The sequence below is a fragment of the Heterodontus francisci genome, chromosome 31 (assembly GCF_036365525.1).
Source record: "Heterodontus francisci isolate sHetFra1 chromosome 31, sHetFra1.hap1, whole genome shotgun sequence".
Taxonomy (NCBI): Eukaryota; Metazoa; Chordata; class Chondrichthyes; order Heterodontiformes; family Heterodontidae; genus Heterodontus; species Heterodontus francisci.
The window spans coordinates 14,855,094-14,867,486 of NC_090401.1; positions in this window are offsets into that span (position 1 = coordinate 14,855,094).

A 12,393-nucleotide genomic window follows, 5' to 3' on the forward strand; every position below is an offset into this window, starting at 1 on the left:
GAAGGTGGTGGTGAGCTGCCTTCTTGAACCGCTGCAGTCCATGTGGGGTAGGTGCACACACAGTGCTGTTAGGAAGGGAGTTCCAGGATTTTGACCCAGCGACAGTGAAGGAATGGTGATATAGTTCCAAGTCAGGATGGTGTGTGGCTTTGAGGGGACATGCAGGTGGTGGTGTTCCCATGCAACTGCTGCCCTTGTCCTTCCAGGTGGTAGAGGTCACGGGTTTGGAAGGTACTGTCTAAGGAGCCTTTGTGCATTGCTGCAGTGCATCTTGTAGATGGTACACACTGCTGCTGTGTGTCGATAGTGGAGCAAGTGTATGTTTGTGGATGGGGTGCCAATCAAGCGGGCTGCTTTGTCCTGGATGGTGTTGTGCTTCTTGAGTGTTGTTGGAGCTGCACCCATCCAGGCAAGTGGAGAGTATTCCATCACATTCCTGACTTGTGCCTTGTAGATGGTGGACAGGCTTTGGGGAGTCAGAAGGTGAGTTACTGGCTGCAGGATTCCTAGCCACAGTATTTATACGGCTACTCCAGTTCAGTTTCTGGTCAGTGGTAACCCCCAGGATGTTGATAGTGGGGGATTCAGCAATGGTAATGCCATTGAATGTCAAGGGGAGATGCTTAGAAACTCTCATGTTTGAGATGGTCATTGCCTGGCACTTGTGTAGTGCGAATGTTACTTGCCACTTATCAGCCCAAGCCTGGATATTGTCCAGGTCTTGCTGCATTTCAACACAGACTGCTTCAGTATCTGAGGAGTCACGAATGGTGCTGAACATTGTGCAATCATCAGCGAACATCCCTACTTCTGACTTTATGATTGCAGGAAGGTCATTGATGAAGCAGCTGAAGATGGTTGGCCTAGGACACTACCCGGAGGAACTCCTGCAGTGATGTCCTGGAGCTCAGATGATTGACCTCCACCAACCACAATCATTTTCTTTGCGCTAGGTATGGCTCCAACCAGCGGAGTGTTTTCCCCCTGATTCATTGATTCCAGTTTTGCTCGGGCTCCTTGGTGCCACACTCGGTTAAATGCTGCCTTGATGACAAGGGCAGTCACTCTCACCTCACCTCTTGAGTTCAGCTCTTTTGTCCATGTTTGAACCAAGGCTGTAATGGACAACTGGAAAGCTTCATCAACTTTGCTTCCAATTTCCACCTTCTCTCAGCTTCATGTGGTCTATCTCCGACACTTCCTTCCCTTCCTCGACTTCCCTGCCTCCATCTCTGGGATAGGCTGTCCACTGATATTCATTATAAGACCACCGACTCCCACAGCTGCCTTGACTACACTTCCTCACACCCTGTTTCCTGTAAGGACTCCATCCCCTTCTCCCGGTTTCTCCATCTCCGACGCACCTGTTCGGATGATGCAACCTTCCACAAAAGCACTTCTGACATGTCTTCCTTTTTCCTCAACTGAGGATTCCCTTCCACTGTGATTGACAGGGCCCTCGACCGTGTCCGACCCATTTCCCACATTTCTGCCCTCAGCCCTTCCTCTCTCTCCCAGAACTGCAACAGGGTTCCCCTTGTCCTCACTTCCACCCCACCAGCTTCCACATCCAAAGGATCATCTCTGCCATTTCCGCCACCTCCAACACAATGCCACCACCTGTTCTCTTCCCTCCCCTGTCAGCATTCCAAAGGGATCATTCCCTCCATGACACCCTGGTCCACTCCTCCATCACCCCCAACACCTTGTCCCCTTCCTACGGCACCTTCACATACAATTGCAGGAGGGGTAATACCTGCCCTTTTTCCTCCTCTCTCCTCACTATCCAAGGCCTCAAACATACTTTCCAGGTAAAGCAGTGATTTACTTGTACTTCCTTCAATTTGTATACTTAATTCACTCCTCACAATGCAATCACCTCTACAGTGGAGAGACCAAACGTTTATTGGGTGACCACTTTGCGGAACACCTCTGCTCGGTGTGAAAGCATGACCCCAAACTTCAGGTTGCTTGGCATTTCAACACACACCCCTGCTCTTATGCTCTTTCTGTCTTTGGCCTGCTGTAGTATTCCAGTGTACATCAACGCAAGCTTGAGGAGTAGCACCTGATCTTTCGATTAGGCACTCGACAGCCTTGCGGACTCAACATTGAGTTCAATAACTTCAGAACATGGTCGGCCTTTTTTCTCTATTTTTTATTATTTTATTTTATTCTATCTTTTAACCAACTGCCTGTTTTAGATATTGTGCTTTCGGACAGAGTTGCTCATTACTCTGCCATTAACACTCTTTCTGGACTAATGCTTTGTCTTTCACCACAAGCATTAATACACTCTTTGCCTTTGTCCCATTACACCTTTGTTATTTAATCTCTCCTGCCCTCTGCCCTATCACACACCTTCCCTTTTGTTCTCTTCCCCACCAACCGTTCCCCCCACCACCTCACTTGCTTAAAACCGAATTCCTTTCCAACCTTTGCCAGTTCTGATGAAAGGTCACAGACCTGAAACGTTAACTCTGCTTCTCACTCTACGGTTTCTGCCTGACCTACTGAGTATTTCCAGCACTTTCTGTTTTTATTTGAAATGTTCTTGGCATGCTTGTCTGCCCATTTCTTCATGGTTGTTTGGGAAGCTTTACGGTGCTCCTGAGCCACTTTGCAGGCTCTCGTAAGCCTCCCCCAGAACACAGATACATAATCGAACATGAAAGATTTGCACCTCTGTTCTAAAAAACTTTCTTTGATTAGCTTTAGAGGACCTCTTACCTCATGTCTATAAACTAATTCCAAAGGGCTAAAAGCTGCACGTTCATTAGGTGAATCTCGAGTGGCAAACAAAATAAATCCCAATCATGGGGATATTCATGACAGTATGCCCTGATCATCATTTGGAGGGTCTGATGGTACCTTTCTAAAGCTCCCTGTGTCTGTGGATGGTATGCTGAAGACTTTAACTGTGTTATACCCAAATTACCCATAACTTCCTGAAAAATGTTAGACATAAAATTGAAACCTTGATCCAACTGAATCTCACTCAGTAATTCATATCTAGTGAAGAACTGGGCAACTTCTTTACCACTACCTTAGCACAAACAAGTTCTCAAAGGAATGGCCTCTGGGAACTGAGCAGCCGTATCCATGATAGTGAGTATATATTGGTGTCCTGCTTTTGTTTTTGCGAAAGATCCCACACAGTCTAGCAGCACCCTATTAAAAGGTTCTCGAAAAACTGGTATGGGAATTAGAGGTGCTGGTTTTATAGCAGCTTTCGGTTTTCCCACAATTTGGCATGTATGGCATGTTTTACAAAACTGTACCATGTCCTTGGAAAGACCTGACCAGTAAAAATGTCGACCTATACTTGATTGGGTCTTCTGGATCCCCACATGTCCTGCCATAGGAATTTCATGCACTATCCTTAATATTTCCTGGTGATACTTGGACGATACCACTATCTGGTGCACAACCGCCAAATCTTCATCTGCAGGTCCTTGAGGAGGTCTCCTCTTCCTCAACAGAATCCCATTTTTAAAATACTAGCCTTCCTGAACTCCCTTTGCCTCAGATTCAGTTAGAGCTGATTGTGCCACTTAACTCTGAGTCTTGATCAGAGAAGACTTACTGAACTTTTCCTTCGGATTATCCAAATCCACAAAGAAAGTTTCAGATATTCGGCTGTCTGTCTGTGGTGCCAATTGTACCTCTGACAATGGAACTTGTTTAGACATTGGACGGGTCACTACACAAAAGAAAAATTCCTGGAATCTTTTCCTGCAACTGTTCTGCGTCCTTAACTTCACTTGGTTTCTCTGTGACTTCAGGAGCAGCTACTACTTTTGCTCTGGCTAGATCATTCCCCAGGAGTAGATCAACTCCTTCCACAGGCAAACTATGGACAACTCCTATAGGTACCATTCCAGACCTTAGTTCACACTCTAGGTGCACCTGATACAAAGGTATGGGTATATACTCCCTGCCAATACCATGCACTAAAACCTTGGCATTAAGTGCGCTCTCTGGTGGAAAAGTTATGCCTCCCCCCAGCAAAAGAGTTTGGGTGGTTCTGTATCCCTAAGTATCGCTCTTGGTTTACCTCCCTCACTTGAGGGGTAAGGAGCTACTTTTTATTTTGAAAAGAATTTCCTATAACTGTCAGGTATCTTGTTCACGCCCCCTGCACTCACAGTGGTTTTTTAACTTGGCCTTACAGCTGCAGTCAGAGCTATAGCCTGATCTGTTAAACCCTTGGTCAGGGCCCTTTTCTCTACATTGGCCAATAATCCCATGGGTTTACCCTGAAACTTCCACCATTCTGCAGGAAGATGTCCCACCTTGTGACATTGGTAACCCTTAGGCTTTTGGACCTCACTTCCACCCTCAGCATCTTCCTTTCTGGCCTGAGGAGGCGAACCTGGGGCATTCCAAGCTGTCCTTTCTTGTCCCCAGCTACTTGCCTTCCTTTCACCCTCCCACCTTCTATCCTTCTCGGGTTTGTGGGGGTGATGGACAAGGTGTTTGGGCTTATAAACGATCTCATCATCAGCGATCTCAGCTGCCTGTCTGGCTGTTGAAAACTTCTGGTTCTCTACATGGGTTCTTATTCATGGAGGGAATGAATTTTTAATTCTTCCAAGAGAATTATTTCCCTAAGGTTTGCATACATGGCTTCTACCTTTACTGCCCGCATCCAACAATCAAAATTAACTTGGTTTACCCTCTCAAATTCTATATAAGTCTGCCCTGGCTGTCTCCAGTGGTTCCAATTTTCTGCCAGTAAGCTTCAGGGACTAACTCATAAGCAGTGAGAATAGTCTTTTTTGCCACCTCATAATCTGCAGAAGCCTACTCAGAAAGCATAGCATAAACTTCATGAGTTTTTCCTCTTTTCAATTAGTATTACCCGACTTACAATTGCCAATCACCAGCTTTGGATTATCCTACACAGAGCCCCTATTTATATGTTATGACTGAGGCAGGTGAGTGCACTGTCTTTTCTAGTTCCACTTCTCCATAGGTCACAACATATATTTAAATGTTTACTCAGTTATTGATACAGTCAATTATATACGCTACTCCTTATCCCAGAATAAAATACACCAACCAGGTTTCTTGAATAAACAACAAAATTAGCAGTTTATTATGAAACAAGACTTATCCAGTAAAAAAGCAAAGCATTAACACACAGATTGAAATACGAAAGTTCCCTTTTTAAATCGCCCCCAAACACACACACACGCACACACGTCAAAGACAAAAAAAATTATTTCCGCAGAGATCTTTTACAAAAAAAGGCAATAAAAGAATACTTTGGCCAAGTACTTGCTAATTCTTGAAGAACATGGATGAGATATGTTGTGTCCCAAAATGGCATACAGTCTGGCATCTGAGAACATATAGACAGGTCACTGGGGTCTTTTCTGGAGCAGTTCTTTACAGACGCTGTTGAGAATTAAATCTGACAGGCCTTCCAGGAGCATCTCAGGAGAAATATGGCATCAGGGGTTTTAGCTCTCACACACACGATACGCAGCGTTTCACAGAGACAGGAGGAAGGAGGCAAGCTGGGCACTTCTGTTATGGAGGTTGATCTCCAACTAACTCAAAACAGTATGCAAAAATGAAACCCACTCTTGAGAACCATAAATCCTGACATGTCATTTCTCTTGTACACATCTTCCCCAAGTCACCAGGTTTTTGTTGCTTATTGAGTTTAAGGCATGTGACTTCCAGTAAAGTTTGTTTTCAAACAAGACCTCTCAGTGAATCTTGTAAAAAACACATGGATGGAATATTTTCAGTTTTAAACAATAGTCCTCAAAAAATATTTAAAATGGAAGCACTTTCGTAGCAACTGCTAATTGCTGCTCTCAGTAAAGCTTTCCTCTACAATTTACTGACACTATCTGCCTTCACTGTGTCTCTGAGCAGTCCATAGAAACATATTCACCACGCTCTGTTTGAAACAATTAAACCTAAACTATCTAAATCTTCCCTTTTCTGAGCTTGTGCCTATGTCCCTAGTTACAGAGATTATGGAGCCAACCTCCAGGACTCTCTATGTCGATGTTATGTTCAGCTGCTGTGTAGGATTCACTCACTGTCACTCCGCCACCCTGTATTAAGTATACCGAAGCATTTACATGGTGTATTGTGTTAACTGTGCATCAGTACAGAGCCAGGAGCAATCACAATTGAAACAAAGATGACTTAATAAGTAACAGCATTTTCAGAGGGGTATCTCCGTCACATCTGTGACCTCTGGCAATAATAGTTATGCCTTGACACATTGTTTGGAAGTTCTGTACAGTGTATAATGCCAGCTGCAAAACGGTGACATTGAAATAAAGAAATGCAAATGTGCAAGAGAAGGGCTGAAAGTTTATGGCAGGTGGCTGGAAGATAGGGGGTGGGAAGGGTTAAAACTAACTTGTTGCTATCTCTCACTAAAGAGTTGAGATGTAAATAGTCCTCCAGGCTGCAACTAGTGCTTTTCACATGACAGTTACCTGCCTAAGAGCAAAAAATATGTATTTCTGCAAAAGGCAGGACCCCTTAGCCAGTGGTCAGTGACAGAGGTGCTGTTGTCATTGATGATATATCATCCCCCAGCCCACCACTCCCACACACAACGTATTTAGCTGGGATTGCTCTCATACAGAGGAGAGTGTAGTATGACCATCAGGAGAGTACAGGCTGAGTGATGTCTTGATGCAAGGGCTGTGACAGGTGCAACAGCTCAGCCTTGTAGCAATAACCGTGTTAATACATCCTGCACTCCTGTGATGTGACATTCAACATGAATTATTGTATCAGTAATGCGCATTAAAGCAGGGTTATAAATTTTTATCTTAAGAAAGGAAAGGAAAAATAAACAGCGTAGAGCGTTTATGGCTGACACAATCAGTACTCACCAATGGAATCACTTTGTGACACACTGCAAAAAGAAAACATATTGTGTAAAAATACTCCATTCTCTCTACATCTCTTAAGTGTAAAGCGATCTAATTATTGACTCAGTGTCAGTGACATTACAGATAATGTACACAGTGTAGGTGACGTTATAGATATTGCACAGACTCAGAGTTGGGGATATTACAGGTATTATGCAGACCCAGTGGGCTGAATTTTATTAGTGTGCCGCACATTACAGTGAATTATTTAAATGGAGGGGGCGGAGTGAACGACCTCGATGACGTAGAGGGGGCGGCCACTGCATCCCTGGCAACGGCGTCCGGCGCCACCTTGCAGGCGCCTGTGCCATTTTTAAAGGGCTTCAAACCTTTTGAAACAATTTAAATGTTTAAAGGGACAGGTTTATTTAAAAATTGAAATACAAATCTGTTCACACCTGCAATCCCCTCGCCCACTCCCCCTAGTGAGTAAACAACTACCTTTTTTGCCCTATCCCCCCCAAAAAAGTGAATTCTCACTCTCAACCTTCCCCCCAAACTTTATTTCCTTTGACCCTAAATCCCTTCCCACCATCGCCGCAACCAATCGGAGCAGTTTTCACCACTCCCCCGCCCCTCCCACCCTGGTAATTTCAGTCCTCCCCGCTCCCTACCAGTTTCTCGCCTCGGATCTCCATACGGTCGCCCAGACCAGGTAAGTTTATTTACATTTATTTGCATGAATTTTATTAGGGAAATGAAGGCCCCACAACTTGCCAGTGGAGGGTTGGGGGGGTGGGGGCGCACCGAGGCCTCGCCTCTGTTGGTAATATGCGGCGGGGCCTTCTCGGTGTTGGGGGCCCTGGTGAGCCGCTCCCACAAGTATTTTATGGGCCTCCCTGCCATGACCCCTGACATCGAGGGGCTGGTAAAATTCAGCCCAGTGTAAAGAAAGAAAGACTTGCATTTATATAGCACCTGTCATGATCACTGAAGGTCTCAAAGAACTTTGCAGCCAATGAAGTTCTTTTGAAGTGTAGTTACTGTTGTAATGTAGGAAACAGGGCAGCCAATTTCTGCACAACAAGCCCCACAAACAGCAATGTGATAATGACCAGATAGGTGATATTATCGGTAATGAATAGACCCAGTGTAGGTGATATTATAGATAATGTACAGTCTCAGTGCCTTCGAGGCATCCACTACCAAATTCCACTGGTCATCTCATTCAAGATGGTGAGTACAGTGCACTTGATCCTATGTGGGTTTTCCCAACAGCACAATATCACCTACCTTGAAGGAATACTTCAATGTTTCAGACCTGGAATACACACACTGAGATCCTCCCTTACAATGTTATCCAGTACATCATTGCTGGAGACATTGAATATAAGGGTTTATAAGGGTACAGGGGTACTGTAGTATAAAGGTTATGTTACTGCACTAATACTCCAGAGGCTTGAACTGAGAATCCAGAGAATGTGTGTTTAAATCCCATCATTAGTGATCTTGAAGCTGCTATGTATTTTACATGTACAGGGGCTGATACAAACACATACAAGAATCAAACCATCTGAGACAGGAATCAATTATTCCCTTTTACCTGGTCTGTGGTGTATATGTGTACAGGTGTTCATGCTGAGATATACGCATGTAGTACGCATTAGATAGGAGAGATTGTCAGCTTTAGTCTAATGCTTCATGTCTTTGCCTCATCAGAAACTTAATGCACTTACTGCTTTCCCCTCTGAAAGTCTTACAGCTGCCAAGCCATTTTCTACACTCAGTCTTGTAAAGTTCGCATTGTCGTGTGAGACCTCGAGGGGCATTAAGCACAATCAGTGCCCTCAGCCTGTACGATAGGCTCTCACAATCAGGCTTATAGTTTAGATAAAATGGGCACTTGCAAACAGCCATTATACGCATGTTGTAAGCTGCCATCTTTGATCTCCTCTATTTTAACTCTCTGGGTCTGGTGGGGCTTGTGTATGCTGTTTGCACAGTAATGGCTTTTGGAGAGAGTGCTGAAGCGAGAATTCATGACTGCTTTGGTGCCACATAAAGTTTAACAACAGAAAATCAAAGCACAATTAAATGATCCATTAAAGCAGATCCATTGTTGTAAAATCTGGTGTCAACATTGAACTTTCAGTCATGTTTTTGTGTCATTATACACCAGTGTACAGATATTTTCCAAAAATAGCTGCTCTAAAATTAGTGTTGCTCATTCCTTGTATGTTGTAGTGCTTTTCCTGAGCTCCTTGCTTTCTGTGGATCAAGTCTGCATTGTGTTATAGGCCAAGTGCCTATTTGTGCTTGATTTGCCTGAGGATTTAATCCAGATTTGCTATTCAAGGAACAACCTATTTGCACTCCTTACGTCTGGACAGAAGATTCATCAGATTTTTTTTGTGCATTTGCAGACATAGCCTGATAGTATTTATTTTGGTGGGGAGCAGAAGGAGGAGAAAGGTAGCAGATGTTGATGGGGTAGAGGCAGTACAGATGTCTGTATTCACTCAGTGAAAGGAAGGGGAGAAACTAGGTTACAGAACAAAAGTAATCCACTGAGAAATTGGTCATGTTGTTGCTGATTTGGTTTTGAGCATGAAATGCTGGCCAAGCATCTCCCATCTTCCCACCTCAAGTGTATGCATTGCACTGATAAAACCCAGCATTTCTCATGGTCGCTCCCTAGAGAATGGGATTAAACAAGTGAGTGCAACTGAGGCACGGTTACCATTAGTATTGGTCTTGTAGTTTTAATATAATGCTGTCGCTAGCACAGTGAATAAGAACAGGAGCCTGAGCCCTGTTCCCTTGAGCCTGTTCTGCCATTTAGTTAGATCATGGTTGATTTGTATCTTAACTCTTAGATGAGCATTGTGCAGTGATATCAATAAACCAGAAGGGCATTGGCCATTGATGGCATGGAACAGGAGTTGCAGTGGTCGCTGATTGGAGACTGAGAAGGGCACTGACTTCTATAGCAGGGAAAACAAAAGAAAACAATTGCTTGTTGATAACTGTAATCTAGAAGTTCACTGTATAGTAATTACAGTGGCCCAGTTGAGCACTGTCCCTTAACGGCAGAGAAACGAAATGGGGTTTGTTCACAGGTTTGACAGTAATAAAGGGGACCTGTCAACTGCTTGCATGGACCTGAAGAGCTGGTGGCCTGAGTCAATTGAAACCCAGACACCTGTCTGCTGGCCAGACAGATTGCAAACTTTTTATTTACTCTATTTCTGTCAAAGGATTGCCTCTGATTTTCAGCCAATGTTTAGGTTTAATAAAAGAAGCATTTGTAGTTTCTTGGGCGAATCATCAGAGCTGTTGTTCCTAGTGGATGCATGTCCTTGAATATCAGTCACTGTCAAGCTCAATCAATGGGGTTGTGTCTGATCAATGCCAACAATGAGCTGATATTGTTTGTGTTATGCCCTGAATCTAAAGCATGGAGCTTTGGGAATAGAAAATCCATCTCATTATGTGCACTTTATTCCAGCCCTGAACCTTGTCACCAGCACATTTAGGATGTGAAAACCCAGATACACAGGCTGAAAAGTGTCCTGCTTTGCAACAGTCGACCAGTAATTTTATTGCCAGCGTTCCTTCCCTCTGGTAACTGGGCACCTAGCCCTGAGCATGAAGGGAACAAAGGAATTAGAAACTGCAGCTTGCAAGGCAGAAATTGCAATGTTAAACAAATCACTTATTTGGCACTTGATCAACATGACTTCAGAATGCAGATCTGCTGGAGTCTTTTCAGTAATCCTATTCCAAAGATTTTTTACAAAAGCAAAATCTTGTATAAGCTTCTCTACAAAAATGGCACCGTTAAAGAAGCCACTGTGCACTCACATTCAGCATGTGCTTATTAATCACCCATTTTCATTACATGTCAGCTTTTCACTCTCCTCTTTCTTTCCAATTCCACAGTTTGCATGTGGAACCCTGCAGGACTGAAGTACAGTTTTGGTACACACAGTTGACAGATTTTCCTGCTTTTTTTTTAACCGTTTTTCATCATTCCTTATTTCCTTTCGGTGTTTCCCTGATGTTAGTGTGTCTCTATTAAATAGATTGCCACTGAAAGCTTTACTTATGTAACCCAGCATTACTGGGTTTTCATCTTTGAGACCTGGCTCTACATGCAGCCCAGATGGGTGGGATGAAAGGTTCTTCCCATTGTCAGCTGTTAAGGTCTCATGTAACTATTTTGACTTGGGTTTTAATGGAGCACAATAATGGCCTCTAATTTGGCACAAATTATTACTAAACTGGCAATCTCACTCAGAAAGGTTGCACTATGGTAAATGGGAAAAGTCATACTGGTGCAATAGGAGATCTGAAGTTGCAGCTGAAATATAATTGTTTGGACAGTGTAGAGGGAGTTTTACTCTGTATCTAGTTCAATCTGTACCTTTCGTGAGGCTGCTTGATGGGGCTGTGTGGAGAAAGCTCTGCTGTATCTGGCCTGGGACAACTTCATACTAGCAGCCAAAATATGAGAAAATGTTCCATTTCTAATGCCAACATTGCTCACTTTAGGAGTCCAAAGATTTTTAAAATTAAAATGTTTTCAATCAGCCACACCACTTGTAGTAATATCTATTTCAGCTCTTGGCCTGTTTGCATTTTTCCCTCTGGCCAGTTTCAGAAGATAGGGTCCATGGTCACTATATTCCGAGTCAATTATTCAAGTGCTTAGTGCTGATCAATATGAAAGGCACAATTCAGAATAGCGGTGCCTCATCAGACCCCTTTCCTATCCTGAGTGGCGTGAAACAGGGCTGTGTTCTCGCACCTACACTGTTTGGGATCTTCTTCTCCCAGAAGAAGGAATTTTCCTGCACACAAGATCAGATGGCAGGTTGTTCAACCTTGCCCGTCGAAGAGCGAAGACCTAATTCGGAAGGTCCTCATCAGGGAACTCTTCTTTGCTGACGATGCATTAACATCCCACACAGAAGAGTGTCTGCAGAGACTCATCGACAGGTTTGCGGCTGCCTGCAACAAATTTGATCTAACCATCAGCCTCAAGAAAACGAGTATCATGGTACAGGACATCAGAAATGCTCCATCCATCAATATTGGCGACCACGCTCTGGAAGTGGTTCAAGAGTTCACCTACCTAGGCTCAACTATCACCAGTAACCTGTCTCTCGATGCAGAAATCAACAAGTGCATGGGAAAGTCGTCGGCTGCTATGTCCAGACTGGCCAACAGAGTGTATCAAGCCTGTGTCCTCAGTACCTTACTCTACGGCAGCAAGGCCTGGACAACGTATGTCAGCCAAGAGCGACGTCTCAATTCATTCCATCTTCGCTGCCTCCGGAGAATCCTTGGCATCAGGTGGCAGGACCGTATCTCCAACGCAGAAGTCCTCGAGGCAGCCAACATCCCCAGCATATACACCCTACTGAGCCAGCGGCGCTTGAGATGGCTTGGCCATGTGAGCCACATAGAAGATCGCAGGATCCCCAAGGACACATTGTACAGCGAGCTCGTCAATGGTATCAGACCCACCAGCCGT